Genomic DNA, 20,688 nt, shown 5'->3' on the forward strand with positions numbered 1-20,688 from the left:
TTTATCAACACTTAACAACTGCCCAAGGGAGAGATCAGAAATGTCATCATAAGGAATGATACATATCATCAAAAATCCCATAAGCCAAAACCCAATGGCATCCAGGTCAGTAACCAACTGACCAATGGGATCAATCAATGACACCATACTCTCCAACCATATGCAATGGTTACACAGGGTACATCTCTGCAACCACAAACAAGGTCTCTTGGTTCGCGACCGAAGGGAGAAATCCCTATCTCAATCCCCAACTATATAATCTCTTAGTCAAATGACCCAAGGAAGAGGATCTCAAAAGCAATGTCCCTGACCAAACTGATCTCTCAATCCTAATGACCTAAGAGATCACTCTATGCCTCAGAACCAAGCTCCCTAACTAGCGTCACTGGCCTCTATGGTATGAATAAATTTTATATAAAAATAATAAAAATAATGTATATAGTAATAATCATAATTAATGATTAACTAACTAATAGTTAGTATTGAAGAGACATGTTCTAAGGACATGTTTGTTAGTGAAGGGGAACCTGCCTAGGGTATATAAGTAGGCCCTCACCCTCATTTGTAATCTCACAACAATTCTTTTATACAATATTCAATATACTATTACTTGTCTTACTATGGATGTTTACATCTTTGAAGTATTTTGAAGATAACTCCTTTGCGTATACGAACTTTGTTCATTACATTAGTATCAGAGCCACGTCGATAGGTCTTGGCCTTCGGCCATCAACCCCTCATCAGTTCGTTGTCGTTAGAAATCAGGTTTTTAGCCACACATATTGGGAGGTTCTCCAATTTTTCATTAAGCCTGTAATATATATATATATATATATATATATATATATATATATAAAAGCGGTAAAAAAATCAAAAAACGTTACCTGCCCACCAATTGCCAATCATTCCATCGGCATCTTCACCCATGCAGAACAGTTTGCATCCCAGACAACAACTAGCTGCTATTTTTGTGTTGTGAAATTCACTTGCTCACAGAAATATTGTTCAGTCATCGCCTCCACGATTTCTCTCTTCACACGTCGGCCCTGACCAAAAACACTGCCACTAGTGCAAATTCCGCCATGCCATACTCATCCTCCCTGCATCCCGTCGCATAATCTGATTCCGAGCCTCCACAGTCAGCCTTCACCGTAGCCTGTTGATTTTTGGTAGCATTGAATGTGCTTGTAGCTTCAAAATTTGTAGGGAGGCTAAGACACATGTATTCCAAAATACCAAGAAATCATTTTGGGAAATTCCACACGGAGATAGTTTTATTAAAATAACTAATTATTTTTAATGGGTGCCTAAGTCTAAACTTAGTAAATTAAAATAATTGAAGGGTATTAATCTAACTATGGGTGAAACTTCTAGAAGAAGACAAAGATTAGGCCAGAATGATCTAAGCCATTGATTAAGATGTAATCTAGGTTGTTGGTTCTCAACAAAAGGATTATAAGAGGAGGCTTGATGAGCATTTGGAAGACACATCGAGTGGGAGATCAGCAATCGAATTTCTGAAGTGAGCAACACAACAATTGCCAGAGAGATTTGAAGTGATTTCTTGCAGAGGGGCAGGGATGGTGCCGATTAGAGATTTCTCCTGATCCAAGAATACTTAGCAAAGGAGGCAGAGAGAGATACGGGAGAGGCAGTGCAGAAGCTATGCTGGCCAACGTAGGCTGACGCGAAGGAAGCGCAGAGCCTTGAGGAGATCTGCATTTTTGTTGGAGAGATCGATTTCTGAAGTCGGAAGCCTGGGTGTGAGACCAAGAGGATAGAATCGAAGTATCAAAGAGGCAAATTGATCAGCAGTCCCTAGGAGTTGTGATGTTGGGCCTATGCAATGACTGCGCAACGCAGCAAGGGACTAGCCATTATGTAGTCAGATCAGTCAGGATCGCCAGTGATAGTGTGAGTATTTCTCACTAATCTTCTGCCAGTAATGTTCTCTGTACGGGATAGCCAGCAAGGCATCCAGAGATTGTATTCAGAAAAACTACTCCTTAAAAATACAAACCCTTAATTGCTGCACCGGTTTTCCTGCAATGGGTTTTCCTGGGGACTTTTGTCCAAAAACAATGGTGTAATGTGTTGTGTATTTCTTTCTTGCTCAGTTTCTTGTTTCCGCTTATAATTTAATTGGTGAAGATTGCAGTGTATTAATTTCGGTGTTTACTGTAGGAAATAGTAAATAATTTGTTCAGTAATTAAAAAATAGGAGGAACTTAATCAGTTGATGCAGTGGTGATTTGGGTAATCGAATTTTCACATAGTATCAGAGATGCAGGTGAAGCAAGAGAGAAGAGTCGTAAGAGCCCAAGCGCTGAAGAGGAAGGTCGAAGTGTTGCATAGGCAGAAAATCAAATCCCCAAAGGGATTGCGCAGTCCAGGCCAGGAGGGCAAAAATTTTCGAGGAAGGTCTCTCTCTGAGTGAATCGACAGAGAGGTAAGACTTCCATATCGAAGTTTGTCAATGTCAGAGGGAGCAGCTTCAACGAAGAGGCAAGTTTCTAATGTGACGCAGTTTTCTGCAGCAGTTGTTGGGGCAGAAAATCGTCAGACGGAAGAAGGGAGACACTGTTGAGGGAATTTCTTCCTCAAAGAATTCCTAGCCAGGGAATTTGATTTCTCTATGCTGAGTAGCAGCAGAGAGGAGTAGATCTACTAACTCCAGCAGGGAGTGCATAGGCTAGCCCAATTTTGCGCAGATGAGAGAGGAAGTAGTTCGACACTTTTGTTGGCAGACATGGCAGCCAACGAGTTACGAGATCAGGATCGGTTGGATGGTGCATCCAAATATGTGATCTGGAAGGCGGGGATGTCATGCCTTCTAGATGAACATTTTCTCAAGATCTACGTCGACGGTGTGGTAGTTGAGCTTGCGGATACAGATCTTACAATATCAGGATCGGTTGGATGGTGCACCCAAGTATGTGATCTGGAAGGCGGGGATGTCATGCCTTCTAGATGGACATTTTCTCAAGATCTACGTCGACGGTGTGGTAGTTGAGCCTGCGGATATAGATCTGCTCAAAAAGTGCAAGGGAGAGATGGCGAAGGCCAATCGCATGATCCTCGCCGAAGTGAAGGATCATGTAGTATGTCACATCTCAGGCAAAGGGATTACCAAGGAAATATGGGATGCCTTCTCCATGCTATATCAAGGATCTTCGAAGCAGCGGAAGATGTACTTGGAGCAAAAGATGAGATCCACACAGATGCAAAAGGGGGAATGCATTGATCTGTTCCAAGAAAAGCTTCAAGAAACTTGAGACGAATTGGCAGTTGTGGGGTCAACAACTCAACCTACCGAGATGGTGAGGCTAGCCCTGCACTCAATTTCAGAAGGGCGGCAAGTATTTGTCCAGAGTGTCTTGGGTAGGGAAAAATGACATACTAGAAGGAATGTTGGTTGCTCTTCAACAAGAACAGATGAGGAGAGACTTGGTCAAGTGTAAACTTGATAGAAAAACCAGCAATGGGACGAAGCCCAAGGACGAGGATGAGAATGCATCCCTCGCATCTAAGGGGCAACAAGAGCAGCGGAAGAAGAAGAAAGATATTTCGAAGAACACATCCGATGCTACCACAAATCAACACAAAGCAAAGTCAACAACAACAGAGAGGCTTCAAAGGGTCAGCTTAGAGACTAGCAGCGGTCAGAACTCCAATAACAAATGCATCACGCTGAACACCAGTTCAATAATTTTGGATGCTTTTCCGTTGCTGATGCAGTAGCAGCAGTAGTTGGAGAAGATTGCAGTGCGGATGCAATGTTGGTAGTGGCAATTCTACAGCAGCACAGATATAGAAATTATGAAGGTCGTAGTACAGATGCAGAGTTGGCAGTGGCAGTGTCAACAGTAGTACAAATGCAACATTTGCGTAGTAGTTAGTGGGCAATGACGTCAGACATCAGCAACGTAGAGGGAGATGTTACAGAGAAGGATGATGCTTCAACAGGTTGCATTACTAGAGCACATTCCTCGCTAAGAGGTAGTGTTGATTTCCGGTAGCATCGGATGTGCTCTTAGCCTCAAAATTTGCAGGCAGGCTAAGACACATGTATTCCACAATACCCAAAAATAATCTTGGGAAATTCCACCCAGAGACAGTTTTATTAAAATAATTATTTATTTGTAATGGTTTCCTAAGTCTAAACTTAGGAAATTAAAATAATAAAAGGGTATTAATCTAACAGTGGGTGAAACTTCTAGAAGAGGAGGGTCAAGCTGAATTGATCTAAGCCATTGATTAGGATCTAATATGGGTCGTTGATTCTCAACAGAAGGATTATAAGAGGAGGCTTGATGGGCATTTGGAAGACACATCGAGTGGGAGATCAGAGATCGAATTTATGAAGTGAGCAGTGCAGTAGTTGCCAGAGAGATTTGAAGTGATTTCCTGCAAAGAGGGTTAGGGATAGTGTCGATTGGAGATTTCTCCTGATCCACGACTACTCAGCAAAGGAGGTAGAGAGAGATCCGGGTAGGCTATGCTGGCCAACGTAGGTTAACATAGAGGCAGCGCAGAGCCTTGAGGAGATCCATATCTTTGCTGGAGAGATCGTTTTCCTGAAGCCGGAAGCTGAGGTGTGAGACCGAGAGGACAGAATCGAAATCTCAGAGAGGCAAATTGATCAGCAAAGGGAGTGACACAGTCCCTAGGTGCTGTTATGTTGGACCTATGCAGTGATTGCGCAGACGCAGCAAGGGACTAGCCATTCTGTGGTTGGATCAGTCATGATGGCCAATGATAGTGTGAGGTATATCTCACTAATCTTCTATCAGTGAAATTCTCTGTACTGGATAGTCAGCAAGGCATCTAGAGATTGTATTCAGAAAAACTACTCCTTAATAATACAAACCCTCAGCTGCTGCACCAGTTTTCCCGCATTGGATTTTTCCGAGGACTTTTGTCCAAAAACAATGGTGTAATGTGTTGTGTATTTCTTTCTTACTCAGTTTCTTGTTTCCGCTTATAATTTAAATGGTGAAGACTGCAATGTATTAGTTTTGGTGTTTATTGTAGGAAACAATAAATAATTTGTTCAGTAATTAACAAATAGGAGGAACTTAATCATTTGCTACAATGGTGATTCGGGTAATCAAATTTTCACATAGCCTATAACTCCATTCCCCCACTGGCTGCCATCACCACCGCTAGCGTTCACAGCCAACACCATTCCTGTCATTCACAGCCGCCTACACCAAGTATTGAAGCTTCCCTAATAGCGTCTGACATTTCCGATAACCCGAATTGTTTCTGCCTTCATCTTGGACGTCGTACATTTCTGCTACCTGTTTCTGTTTATTCTGTCAGACATCCAACCATGTTGCCGCTAGCAATTGGTCCCCTGACGTCACACGTCCTTGCTCACCTGTCATCGTTGTTCCTCACTTCCATCAAAATTCATTGTCTTCTTACCTTAACGCTTGACTGTCACATTTTTTCGATTTCACCTTTTTGTTCTCGATGCACTATCATTTTATATATTGGGGATTATAATTAACTATTACATAAAATATTATATATATATAATATATATATATATATATATATATATAGATATTAAGGGAATTTAATAATATATATAGTAATAATACTACCTTAACTATTACCAACACAGGGATATAGTTGTAGAATCCATCGATGAAATTGTTCCCTGGGCTTGTTTCGATGGATCAGCTCAACAAGTAGGCTGTGGCGGTGGAGCAGTTTTATATCTTAGTGACAATCATTATTACAAGAGGATGGGATTAGGGAGAGGCGCAAATAACTTTTTAAAACTTAATAGCCTCAAACATGAGTTCTTTTATACAATATTCAATATATTATTACTTGTCCTAATATGGATGTTTACATCTATGAAATATTTTTAAGATAACTCCGCTACGTATACGAACTTTGTTCATTACATTGATATCAGAGCCATGTTGGTAGATCCTAGCCTTTGCCCATCAAACCTTCGCCAGTTTGTTGTTGTTGCAAATCAGGGTTTTAGCCACACATATTGGGAGGTTCTCCAATTTTTCATTACACCTGTGGCCTTTAAAACATTAAAAATAAAATAAAAATAAAAAAAATAGAAGTAAAATTGGAAATACAAAATATAAAAAAAAAATGAGTAAAAGAAAAAAGAAAAAATAATATCATATATATTAAAAAGATTATTTAAAAAAAAAAATTATATCATACAAAATTTTAGAATAACTAAAAAAGTAAAAAATTATTATTATTATAATATTATAAAAAAACAAATACACAATTGGAAATTTAAAAAAAAAAAAAATTGAAAAAAAAATCACATTTCAAGAAGAGATATAAAAAGAGAGGTAAATAGGTTAATACTTTAAGGGGATCTTATTATACTCCAAACAAATGGAGTCTAACTCATAAGTAGAGGAAGGAAAATTTTCCTATATAGGTCTTTCAGTTATGGATCACAGATTAATTACATTAAAAGGAAGTATCCAAGGAAAAGAAATCAATATCGCTATCAGCATAAGCAACGAGGAAAATTACATCAATATTAATTTGGCAAATCAACGATTAATTCAAGAGCCAAACATTGGTGAAAGAACAGATATTTGTGGCCAAAAGGAATATGAAATTAGTGATTTACAAGTGACAGTCTAAGTCACCTGACACGGGGATTCGGGATTTGTAGGATTCAGGATTCGTAGTATCGAATTCAGACACATTGACCCCCCCGGAACAGGACACATAGGATTCGTTATATATTATTTTATTAAAAATATATATATATATATATATATATTAAAAATTAGATATTTCTTACACAAATTTTAATTAATGATACAAATTTATTGATTTCAAACATAGATCTTCATCTATAGCATGCATAGTACATACAAAATTCAAATTCAATATAATAGTAATAATATTATATTAATATCCACCTCTATCAACTACCTTTATTAATTTATTAACCAAATTTATTAATTTGATTGTGTTAATTTTAAATTGTAATTGTGCTAGTTTTATAATTTAATATGAATTTTTTAAAACTATAATATAGGAGTTGCAATAAATATTTCTAATATGTGTGAACCATTGGTGCCAACATGGTATGTGATCGCTGCTGCTTGCATACTTATGGCGGTGTTTCAGCCACATTTGCATGGAGGCCGACTTTTCACTGAATTGATACGTTGCTTGCGAGTAAGCACGGAGATCGGTGTTTCAGCCACATTTGCATGGAGGCCGACTTTTCACTGAATTGATACGTTGCTTGCGAGTAAGCACGGAGATCTCACTCTTCGTGGCAAAATCTAAATCCTAGGAAGCCATGTAAATCGGCATTTTGTTCTTGCAACAATCGTGGCAAAATCTAAATTTCATCCCAGAATTTAACGAGGAGATAAATACCTAATTATTTCTCTTTCACCTGCAACACACCATCTCTCCTTGCAAACAGCTCAAACAATGCAAGCCAAATGATAAACAGCGTGACTGAAATGAGGAAATGCGGCCTTTTTTAACCCGCGGGAGTCCCTTTTCGGCGAAACGAATCCTGGAAATCGGGACACGCTGGCAAAATTCGGGATTCGTTTGGGATTCGAAGAATCCTAATAGGATTCGACGAATCCTATTTTAGGATTCGTTTTTTGGCCGAATCGTACCCGACACGCCGGATTCCGGTTCGCCAGGCCATTTGGACGAATCCGGTTACTTAGGTGACAGTAGATCATTATGAGTACATATCTCAATTTCGTGTTGTAACTATGTTTAATAGAAAGATTGACATAATTATTGGTTAACCTTGGTTTAAGGAATTGGGTACGTTCATGTTAAACATAGAGAAACAATCTTTGATGTTTCCTTATAAGGGGGAGATGGTCACATTTCGAGACATAACAAGCAAATCAAAATCAATAACATCTTCATTATAAGGCTTTAAGGATATTTCGAAATCGATGTTTTAAGATAATAAAAAAACTATACCAAAAAAGTAGAAAGAGATTGAAGTGTTGAAGAATCTAGGGCATCTAGATTATGATGAGATTCTTCTTGACCTTGATAACTATTTGTGAAGAACTTTTATTTTCTTATTAGTACAGTCTTCTCTTATAATTATTAATGTGTTTTCTCTTTTTCCATCAAACAGTTATCAAAATAAAAGAGACAAGATGTTTGGCTCTCAGCTAGGGAAAAACTTCTCTCACCTAGAGAGGAAAACCCTTCTGCAAATTTCTCTTATTGAAGCCTTGATTGACAAATTCCAAACCCTAGACCCTTGACATCAGTATGCTTCCAATACCTTGTCACTGCTCTTCTTAGTCAACTTATGTTGATTTCCTTTCTACACTAATTTGCACTAGGGCTAGGGAGACTCGTTCCCTAGTCTAATAGCCCTTTACAATAAGCTTCTTTCCAGCCTTCCTTAGATTTAAACTCAGCCTTCTAAAGATTCCTTTTCGATCCTTTTTGTACACACTTGATACACCGTGTCAAGTTCTCTTTCTCATTATGGAAACCTTCCTTCTCGCTGTGTATATTTTTGGTCTCTTCTAGGAATTTCTGAGATCAAGATAGAGACTAATATTGTCTCTCTTTCTCATACTTCGTAGTCCCTTACTCCTTGCGGTATGGTCTTTCCTTTTCTGTAATTCCTTTCAACACTAGATAGAAGGCTTCTTTACTGTCTTTTCCTGAAGTAAACCTCGGCCTATCTCAGAGATGCGAGGTAGGTACAAACCCAAAACATAATGCCCTTATCACTGCACTATACTTCTTTTTGTTCTTCATTGAATTGCCTCTTCCTAATGCACCAAAACACTGACTTTTCCTCGCACTTGATCTCAGAGCTTGACCGAATCTGATCTCCAAATGAGGATGCAGTTCCTCCTTTATATAGGGACTGTCTCCCTCTTCTAGGCCGACTTAACTTCTGTGGGTAGGCCGACTTCATCAAGGGGTACGTTTAATCATATTTGAGCTGACTTTTATGGAGCTTCTTGACAAGGTCTTGGAGCATACAATTACTTCAATAAATTGCCCTTTTTCAAGTGTAACAATACTTCATATACATGACTCTAAAATATATTTATGACTAGATGACAAATCCCTAAAGACATCAAGAAGAACTCTTTGATCTATAAAAAAATCTTTCTCATGAAACCCATGAGGCAAGCTTTACAAAAATACATTTTATCATCTTTGTCTCTTCATTACATAATTACTTAGTCAATATGAAGACCAAACCTAGTTACACTTTCTTCAATACTGCCTCTTAACTAAGGAGGTATTCATAAGTCATTTCAAGGTGTTTGGACATTTTCAATCTAAAGAGTTCACATAAGAGAAATCGGCTTAGCAATCCCTCTGTTATAGCATCATAGTAACCAACATTGTTTCCCCAGCGACGCCTTGACTGACAACTCTACCTCTCAATAGATCAAAGCACAATGTTGGCGAGATCAATGACTATAGACATCTTCATCATTGTCTCTCAATGTACATACCCACCCAGGTGTTCACTAAGTATGACCTTCTAGGAATATTCTTATCTTGGGTTCCCAGCCCTCAAAGAATATCAATCTTCTTGCCTACTCTTATCTTGGATGCCCTACACATCCTCAAAGAGCATCAGATGCCAAATGATTATGTTATGAAACCAGCTCAAGAAAAGAAGAAAAGATAGATCAACGCCTTAGAATTCAGCCTCTTCGAGGGGGCAACCTCCTTTACATTACATAAATGAACAATTCTTGGATGATACAAATGACAAAACCTCCTTTCTATATATACGAGTCTAAGGAGTCACAATATAATCCAGCCGACCTAACAATAATAATATAAAGCCACAAAAATAACAATAGAGGGATTCTATGGGGCACATAAATAACAACATGGGGGTAATAGGGGCACAACAATATAAATAAGGGGTATAACTACAATAGTAATGGGGTAATCACTAGTATTATAGGGACCCAACAGATTACCCAATCCTTCCATTCTTTATTCCCAAGTGAAGACAAGAATGTTGTGTCTATCTCTCCCTCTTAACTACGGAAGATATTCCCATCCCTGTGAAGGAATGTACCCAAGCTCCCTCTAACCAGGAACTTGCCCAAGCTCCCTCTCAACTAGGGACTCTTCTTGTCCATTAGCGACTTCTTCTTGTGGCTTCTTCAGTTGCTTGATCACTTTCTTTCCTTGATGCCATGAAATTCAATCGAGTTTTTTTTTTTTTTTTAGGGCATCAACTATCAATCATGTTCCTTCTTAGTTTTTCATGTCATTCCTTTCTCCATAGAAAGTGGCCTTCTTGATACATATCTAGAACCTTTGTCACATAGCTACTTCTTTCTCATCATGCTTCTTTCTGGAATTTCCATCCACCACATGAGTGCTAGTTGTACTTACACTCACAACTTTTGTTCTAGTAGCCCTGCATGAACCTATCCAAATATCATTCAAGAAATCAAAGCATAATATTAAATCAAATGGTACCTTACGAGATGGCCTTCCATCATGACATCTTGTTGGCTTGAATAATCATCCTGCATGTTTCACATCTCCAAGGCCTTTCTAGGTGTCAAGGGTCCCTTGAACTTTTACTTCCTTTGTCAGAATTCACATGCCTTCTTCTGGGAGATGCCTTCTACAAATCTGTCGGATATTGATTCCTAATGTCCATGGTGTCCTTTTATCCTTGATCTCTTTTCTCATGTATTTCTTTATAGGTTTCTTAGTCAACCTCCTCATACTTCTTATGAGGACATATCTCATGTCGACCTTTATCAGTGTGAATCATGCCTTCAAGCATATTCTTGATGAAAGAGATCTTCCCTATTCTTGACCATGCTTTTAAAGCCATTCCCGATGCTCATTACCACATATGATGACGTGAATTTTAAACTGAAAAAATAGATGCATACATACCTCATCTTAGTTCTTTCCTTGCTCATCTCAACTTCCTTTGACAGCTTCCTAGATTAAGATTACCTCAATCCCCTTTTCTTTGCTACATCTTTCCTTACCTACATATCATCCTTTCTTGAATCCCCACAAGTGGAATTCTTATCGAGACATCTATTTTTCCTGAAAGTCATGAACCTTCTATTGAAGATTCCACCAAAGGATCCTAGTAGTCCTCATCCTACAAATGCTCCTTTCTACTGATGATAGTGGCCTTCCAAGATGATTCTTCTTGATCATGATCATTCCTTTATGCCTTGATGAGGTTATCCAATGGCTACATCCTTCCTACATGAATATCTTTATCTGAGCTATCTCTACATAATGCTCCTATATTCCTGAAGATGCCATTCTCATAAATCATGCATTCTTTCCTACTGCTACATGTTCCTATGATACCCAAAACTTTAAAGAAGACTTGTGTGAAGAAGTTGATTTCAATCATAGTAGAGGTCTGGAGGGTCATCCTTCTTCTGCATCTTATCTTCTTCTTTCACTGCTTGGGTAATGTGGGCTTCTTCTCATTTCCTCTTATTGTTGTCCTTCTTGAATTTAGGACAATCCCTCTTATAGTGTCCATACTCTTGGCAACCAAAGCATTGGACTTTGGAGATATCTCTTTTACCCTTTCTTTGTGGACCAAACTTGCCAAATTTTCCTTTTCTCTTGGCCATAGTAGCAAATGCTTGCTCCTTTGATCCCACATCATCCTTTGCTTTGAGTAGAGTTTCTTCAATTTTACATAGAGACCAAAGCTCATTCATCGGGGTGGCTTCCTTCTTGGCATATATACTTGATGTGAAGTTGTCCCATTCCTCAGGTAATGCATTGAGCACTACAGTTGTCATTTCTCTGTCTGACATAACTTCTCCGAGTTCTTGCAACTGGTCTCTCATTTTCGAGACCTTCATGAAGTAGGGATTTATTCCTTCTTCCTTTGATATCTTCATCTTATATAATTCATTACATAATGATATCACTTCTCCAGTTGTACTAACTGACAATAACTCCACTAGTTTATCATAGATTTCTTTAGATGTTTCAAGTTTGGAAACATAAGGAATGAGAGGGTCCTTGATGGATTCTATCAGAATCTTTGAGCCCTTGTTTCATCCTTATTATGCTTTGCTAGGATTTGAGTTTGTTCCTTAGCAAGAACAATGACACTCCCTTTGATGCAGTCCAGAAGTTCATTTTCTTTGAGAAGTAGATCAGTCCTTTTTTTCCATGCAAGGAAATTAGCAGTCCCAACCAATTTGTTGCTTTCCTTGCAAAAAATAAATTTTGATATATTTAGAAGAGGACATACAAATACTTACTTGAGAGTGTTAATGATGAAGAGGTCTTGTTGCTTCCTTGATGATTTGATGATTTGACTTCTTGGATCGTAGAGATCTTCAAAATGCTTCCTTCAAGGTGCCTTCTAAGAGATTGCTTCGTGATGAAAACTTCCCAATGTGTAGAAACCTTCAATGATGAAGCTTGATCTAGAGTTCTTTCTTTTTGAAGATGAAGAATCTTTGATGGAGACTCTTCTCGGATGAGCCTTCTTGTAGATGCCTTTAGATGGAAGGCTTTCTTCTTTCTTTGTTCCCGGGATGGTAGTCCTTCTTGATGGATCTAGGAGAGGAGATGGCAATCCTCATTGCCTTTGATGGATCTGGAACCCTCGCTTGTAGATCTGATGCTTCAACCTTTGTATGCCTTTCCTTCTTGATATTTTGTGTGTTCTTGAGATGCCCTTCCTTGATGAGTCACCTTAGCTCTGATACCATGTTAAACAATCTAGGGCATCTAGATTAGGATGAGATTCTTCTTAACTTTGATAACTATTTGTGGAGAACTTTCATTTTCTTATCAATACAATCTTCTCTTATAATTATTAATGTGTTTTCTCTTTTTCCATCAAACAATTATCAAAATAAAAGAGACAAGAACACAAGATGTTGTTGATTTGGGGTAGCATCGGATGTGCTCTAGCCACGAAATTTGGTGGAGGTTGGGCACATGAGATCTCCAATACTCAGAAACGGTTTGGGCAGATTCTAAACAGTTCATAAGAAATTAAAATAATTAATATTTTTAGTGGAGCCCCTAAGTCTAAACTTAGGGAAAATAAAATATTAATGTGGATTAATATAAAATTGTGTTAGAATGGTCCAAAGGACATGGATCAAACCAGATCTAATCTTAGCCGTTGATTAGGGACTTAATCTCGGTCGTTGATATGTCAACAGGAAAAGCAAAAGAGGAGGCTAGAGGTCACTTGGAGAATACACCAAAGTGATCAGTGATTCTATTCTCTACAGCGGGGTTTGCTAAGAGAGATAGAATTAGTGATCGGGAGTTGCAGCTGAGGGGCATTGAGTACAGAGAGACAGAGAGGCAGAGATAGTGTCAGGAGAGCAGCACAGTAGCCGGGGAGAGTGACGCAGAGCTAGCAAGGGCTCACGCAAGGCCACGCAGAGGCAGTCGGGAGATGCGCAGAGCCTCAGAAAGGCCAGCGTTGTTGACGCACAAGGCCAGAGGGCTAACGCAAGGCCTCCTAAGGCGGACGCAGACCCATCCAGGGTGACACAGGGCTAGCGTGGGCAGAGAGGGGTTGACGGAGTCCAAAGAGAGGCTGACGCTGGGGTTTCTGGGGCAGATTGGTGTTGAGGAGTTGTCGGAAGGATTATCTGGGGTTTCAGCCAGGACATTTGTCAAAAACTGAGAGGTACTACAGCCAAGGAAATTCTCTGTTGGGTAGGCCAATTTCGGCACCCAGATTGTACTCTGATATTGCTTAATAAGAAAACCCTCAAATAGTTGCACAAGTTTTCCCACATTGGGTTTTTCCGAGGACATTGGTCCAAAAATAATGGTGTCATATGGTGTGATTGTTTATGTTTCCTTTAGTTGTTGATCTGTAATATGTTGAGCATGCACTAGTGTTTATTTTCAGTATTTACATTGTAAATAACTTGTTAAGTAAATAACAAGTAGGTAGGAATAAATCAGATAAAGTGCATGGAGGGTTTCTAACTAAATAAACTTAGAAACTTCAACATGGTATCAGAGCGTGATTGCAGATCACATGATGACTAAGGACATCAGTCGAGCAGAGCAATAGCAGCAGAAAAAAATTGTCCCAAGGTGACAGAAGTTGTTTCTAGCAGAGCAGCAACAAGGAAGGGTGACGCAGTGCCCGCGTCTTCAAGGATGAGCTGGGAAGAGGCAGTACAGAGGCTAAGGAAGGCAAAGGGAGCCTCACAAAGAGCCACACAGAAGCTGGGAGGGCTGACGCAGTTGGCTGAGGAGGTCGGGTTACTGGTGTCGGGATTGCGCAGAGCCTAGGAGCTCTCACCTTCAGGTTGCTAGGGTTTAGAAGGTTGTGGGAATATTGCACAGTGGAGCAGATGAGGTAGTGTAGTCAGAACAGTACCTGACAGAGCAAGGCCAAGAGGAGGGAGTTGCTGCCGAGGGTTTCTAGCCGAGGAACCCAAATCAGTGGTGCGATTGCACAAGACGATCACAGTAGGGGGCATCTCGACAGCGGCAGAAAGATTTCCAAGAGGAAGAGAACTTCCAGATGGGAAGTAGAGACTCAGAGCAGTCGAACAGAGAACTTCCAGGAGGGAAGTAGAAGAGCATCATGGCACTACACGGAGTAAGAGACCAGGATAGACTAGACGGAGCATCGAACTTCGCAGTCTAGAAGGCCAGAATCTTATAAGTACTTGACAGAAATAGTGTCAAGAACTTCGCCTTGAAGGTAATAGTTATCCCAGTCGACCCCAATGATAACGACAAGTACGAGGAGGCAATGGCGAGGACCAAGAGCATCATCCTTGACGGGGTCAAGGATCATGTAGTACCACACATTGCCAAGAAGGAAACGGCATATGAGATGTGGGAGGCTCTCAAGAAATTGTACAAGCATACTTCTGTGCAGAGAAGAATGCTACTTGAGAATCAGTTGAGGTCGTATCAGATGAAGAAGGGAGAACCAATTGACACCTTCCTCAAAGGACCGAATGAGATCCGAGATCAATTGACTACTATAGAAGCCACGTCGGATCAAGAGTTTATGGTGAGGACAGCCCTGATTGTTGTCTCGGAAGACTTGGAGGTCTTTGTCCAGAGTATACTGGGTAGAGGGACTCTCCCACCTTGGGACGAGATGTGGGCAGCTCTTCGCCAGGAAGAGATCAGACGCCAGTCGAAGATGGGTAGCAACAGCAAGGGGATCAAAGTCAAACAGGAGGAGGAAGATGTTGCCCTAGCATCTAAGGGAAAGAAAGAAAAGAAAAAGAAGAAGGATCTCTCCAAGATCAAGTGCTTCCACTGTGGGGAGCTGGGTCATTATGCGACGTGGTGTCCAAGGAAGAAGAGTAAGGGAGAGTGTTCCAAGACTAAGGCAGCGCCAGCAAGGGCAGAGAAGGAAGTTTTGACAGACAATGACTGTTTCATGAATGCACACGCACCACTTGAGTGGAAGTGAGGAGACATCGAGGTGTAGTCAGTGGGACTACATGTGATGAGGGGCAGGATCCTCGAGGTACCCAGCCTCTTGGATTAAACCTTTCTACAGGAGCCCATAAGAGGAGTAGCAGGACTGGCTGAGTCGGCTAGAGACGGATGCAGATGGAGCGGTAGAGAGCTACAGTGCAAGAGTCCCAAGACAGCACAAGGCTAGCAGGCTACAGCGATGCGAGAGGCACAGGAGCGTTGCACCAATGCAGGATGGCACAGAGAGGTGTGCAACGGTGCAAGATGCAGGGAGTTGTTGCAGCAGCGAAGGTCAGAGAGGGAGCACTTGTCAGTGGCAGAGGGAGCCAGCATTAGTGGGTGTCTCTAGCCCAACAGAGAGGTCAAATTGGGAGATCAGTTACTTACTTCTCAGTAATTGAGTTGCAATGCAGCAGTGGGCAGCATGATGCAACATGATGAGAGGAGGTGCAATGTGGATGCAGTGCTGGGAGAAAGGACCAGCAGCATCACGGATGCAGAGGAAGTTGTCGTACAGATGCAGCAGTGGTAATGGCAGAACCATGGGCAGCGATATAGAATACAGCAGTGCAGAGGATGTTGGGCCGGAAGGCCTAGCATCAGCATAGGTACCAATGCCAGATAATCAGAGTAATACTCAGTGAGGAATATTGCTAGAGCATAGTCCTCGCTAAGCAAGAGTGTTGATTTGGGGTAGCATTGGATGTGCTCTAGCCATGAAATTTGGTGGAGAGGTTGGGGCACATGAGATCTCGAATACCCAGAAAGGGTTTGCGGCGTGCGCAGATTCTAAACAGTTCAGAAGATGTTAAAATAATTAATATTTTTAATGGAGTCCCTGAGTCTAAACATAGGGAAAATAAAATATTAATGTGTATTAATATGAAACTGTGTTAGAATGGTCCAAAAGAAATGGATCAAGCCAGATCTAATCTTAGTCGTTGATTAGGGACTTAATCTCAGTCGTTGATATGTCAACAAGAAAAGTATAAGAGAAGTCTTGAGGGTCACTTGGAGAATACCCCAGAGTGATCAATCATTCTATTCTCTAGAGCAAGGTTTGCTAAGAGAGATAGAATTAGTGATCGGGAGTTGCAGTTGAGGGGCATTGAGTACAAAGAGACAGAGACGCAACGATAGTGTCGGAAGAGCAGCGCAGTAGCTGGGGAGAGTGACACAGAGCCAACCAAGGCTCACGCGGGGCCACGCAGAGGCAGTCGAGAGTTGCACAAAGCCTCAAAGAGGCCAGCGTTGCCGACGCAGAGGGCCAAAGGGCTAACACAAGGCCTCCTAACGCTGACGCAGACCCATCCAGGGTGACACAAGGCCAGCGCTGGGCAGAGAGGGGCTGACGCAGTCCAAAGAGAGGCTGACGTTGGGGTTTCTGGGGCAGATTGGTGCTGAGGAGCTGCCGAAAGGATTATCCGGGGTTTTAACCAGGAGATTTGTCAAAAATTGAGAGGTATTACTGCCAAGGAAATTCTCTATTAGGTAGGCCAGTTTCGGCACCCATATTGTACTCTGATATTGCTTAATAAGAAAACCCTCAGATAGTTGCACCGGTTTTCCCACATTGGGTTTTTTCGGGGACATTGGTCCAAAAATAATGGTGTCATATGGTGTGATTGTTTATGTTTCCTTTAGTTGTTGATCTGTAATATGTTGAGCATGCACTAGTGTTTATTTTCAGTATTTACATTGTAAATAACTTGTTAAGTAAAATAACAAGTAGGTAGGAATAAATCAAATAAAGTGCATGGAGGGTTTCTAACTAAGCAAACTTAGAAACTTCAACAGATGTTTGGCTCTCGGCCAGGGAAAAACCTCTATCTCCTAGAGAGCAAAACCCTTATACAAATTTCTCTTATTGAAGCTTTGATTGACAAATTCCAAATCCTAGACCCTTGACTTCAGTATGCTTCCAAGACCTTGTCACTGCTCTTCTTAGTCACCTTATGTTGATCTTCCTTTCTGCACTTCTATGCACCAAGACTAGCGAGACTCAGTCCCTAGTCTAATAGCCCTTTATAATAAGCTTCTTTCTAGCCTTCCTTAGATTTAAACTCGACCTTCTAGAGATTCCTTTTTTATCCTTTTTGTACACACTTGAGACACCGTGCCAAGAGCTCTTTCTCACTGTGGAAACCATCCTTCTCATTGTGTATATTTTCGTTCTCTTCTAGAAATTTCTAAGATCAAGATAGAGAATAATATTGTCTCTCTTTCTCATACTTCGCGGTCCCTTACTTCTTGCAATATGGTCTTTCCTTTCTCGTAATTCCTTTCAGCACTAGATAGCAGACTTCTTTATTGTCTTTTCCTAAAGTAAACCTCGACCTATCTCAGAGATGCAAGATAGGTATAGACCCAAAACATAATGCCCTTATCACTGCACTATACTTCTTATTGTTCTTCGTTGAATTGCCTCTTCCTAATGCACTGGAACGTTGACTTTTGCTCGCACTTGATCTCAGAGCTTGACCAAATTTGATCTCCAAATGAGGACTCAGTTCCTCTTTTATATAGGGATTGTCTCCCTCTTCTATGCCGAGGATGAAAGTCTTGAGACGAGAAAATATCTGAAACAAGAAAAGTGATCAAGTCCTTTTATCAGTAACCTTTAAGGGCAAAGCTTTTTGAAGGAGGAGGCAATGTTAACAATAAAATTTATATAAAAATAATGTAAATAATAATAATAATCATAATTAATGATTAACTAACTAATACTTATTATTGAAGAGACATGTTCTAAGGACATGTCTATTAGTGAAGGGGCACATGCCTAGGGTATACAAGCAGGCCCTCACCCTCATTTGTAATCTCACATCAGTCCTTTTAATATTTTATACAATATTCAATATACTATTACTTGTCTTACTATGGATGTTTACATCTTTGAAGTACTTTGAAGATAACTCTGCTGCGTATACGAACTTTGTTTGTTACATCGGTCAACTAACCTAAGGGAGGGACAATCTTCCCAACCATAATTTATGACCTCTCAGCTACAACCCATGGAAGATTGTCAATCACATGATGCAGTACAATTAGTGCTCCCTCTCACCGAGCGAGGGATTCTCAACAACTACAAGTTGTTCTCTGAAATAAGCAAACTTCATTCGAGACAATGGCTTCGTCAAAACATTAGCAATCTTCTCATCGGTAGGGACATATTTGAGCCGTACAGCTCCCCTCTGGACAATATTTCGGATGTAATGATACGTGATTTCAATGAATTTCGACCTCTCATGAAAAAATGGGTTCTAAAAAAGCTTCACACAGCTTTGATTATCACAATATATAACCATTGATTCCAGCACTTGATCAAACAAACCAGTAAACAACTTTCGAAGCCACACAACTTCAAAATAGGCTTAACATGCAGCTACATACTCTGCTTCAGCCGTACTCATAGCAATAGAAGTTTTCTTTCTACTAGACCATGAAATCGTAGCAAAGCCCAAGCTTCAACAAAACCCAAAATTGTTGTTTTTATCATCAGAGCTCCCAGCCTAATTAGCATCAGTGAAACCATGTCGCTGTCATTCTCCATTAGAAGCATATCTCAGACCATTATCAATGGTACCACGCAAATATCCCAGTATATGTTTCACTACAACCAAAGCACATGACAAGGCTCAACCAAGAATTGGCTCAATGTGTTCACAACATAACAAATATCAAGTCTAGTGTTCATGAGATAGTTCAACGAGCCAATCAATTTGTGATACATAGAGGGGCAAATCAGATCAAAGTCACAATCACATATCTTCTTCAAATTCATCACCATAGGAGTGTCCATGGACTTGCAGTTCATCATGCCAAATCTTTGAAGGATCTTAATAGTGTACTTGTCTTGGCCAACAAAGATTCCATCAAGCTTTTGCCAAATTTCCAATCCCAAATTATAATGCGTACGACTAATATCCTTCATCTCAAATTCAGAAATCAGCTCCCTTTTACACTAAACAATCATAACTTTAGCCCCTGCCAAAAACAAATGATCTACATACAACAGGAAAATCAAGAGCTCACCTTTGACAATGTCGAAGTACAAATTTGGATCTGTATTGATCTTTTTGAAACCAAGGCTCAACAAATAGATATCAATGTGAGTAACATGCAAGAGGAGCTTGCTTCATCCCATACAAGGATCTCTTCAATTTGCAAACATGTGTTTCTCTATCATGGATCTCAAAGCCTTAAGGCTGCTCAATATAAACTTCTTTTTCTCTGACTCCATTATGTTATGATGCAAAGAATAATAAAGACCTTAAGCTTTGGGACAAATATCCAGAGCAGGCCAATTTGGAGGATGGAGTGTTGCAATTAGAGCGATTGGTGGAGGATGCTCTTATCCAAGATGATGATGATCAATCTGAGATGGCACCCCCATCTGGTCCCATGGTCCCTAGGTTCCATTCTTCAACTAGTGTAGCAGGGGCTTCATCTTCAGGCTCAGTAGTTCTACAACTTCCACGACCACCATCTTCTTCACTGCCACCACGTGGAGGCTCACATAGTGGTCATGGTGTAAGAAGGAGTGATTACTAGATAAATTCACAGTTTTCTACTTTTGTCAAAGATTAGACTCTTAGAGTGTTAGTGTTGTGAATTTAAATTTTTCTGCCTTACTCTTCCTAGTTTAGTGTGTAGTTAGTGGTGGCTAGGTAGCCTATTTTGTAAAAATTATTATTTATATTTTGGTCATCACTCATGTTGGCAGTTGCTCTAGATAAGTTATTCAAATATTTTATGCTTTTATCTTCTAAATGTCTACTTTCTATTATATGCTTAAAATTTTGGTACTTTCTACCTTCTATTATCTATGATATGCTTAAAAATTTGATGTAAGTTTGTAATTGCTAGAATCTAGATGGTTGATGCTCGAAAAAATAATCATTGATGTACAATGGATGCCATATCTATCTTGATTTATGTACAAATATGCATGTTTTCATATTTTCTACAACTAATTTGGTAATGTGGATGCTTTTATCAATGTTGCAAACATCGTGATTGGGATAAAATCGGCAAGGGTCTGGAAAAAGAAAAAATAGGGAAAAAAATCAGTAAAAATTACAAAACATCGGCAAAATTTCACAAAAATATTCATTTTTTTGAATTTTTTTAGTATCTAAACCATCCACAACATATTGACACATAAATATGAAAGGAAAACTAATATATAAGATGTGTAATATGTCTAGTGCTACATCACACATATGTCTTGAATCATGAGTCTTG

General features: G+C 39.9%; 1 protein-coding gene across 2 annotated transcripts in view; it reads right to left on the minus strand.

Moving 5' to 3' along the window:
• The window catches only part of SFC (ARF GTPase-activating protein), a 332,752-nt gene that overhangs the window by 70,960 nt on the left and 241,104 nt on the right, over positions 1-20,688 (minus strand). The window lies entirely within an intron of this gene.

This window comes from Pinus tabuliformis, chromosome 2_1 (assembly GCF_031772625.1).
Source record: "Pinus tabuliformis cultivar Carrire ecotype Pingquan chromosome 2_1, CPIR1, whole genome shotgun sequence".
NCBI lineage: Eukaryota > Viridiplantae > Streptophyta > Pinopsida > Pinales > Pinaceae > Pinus > Pinus tabuliformis.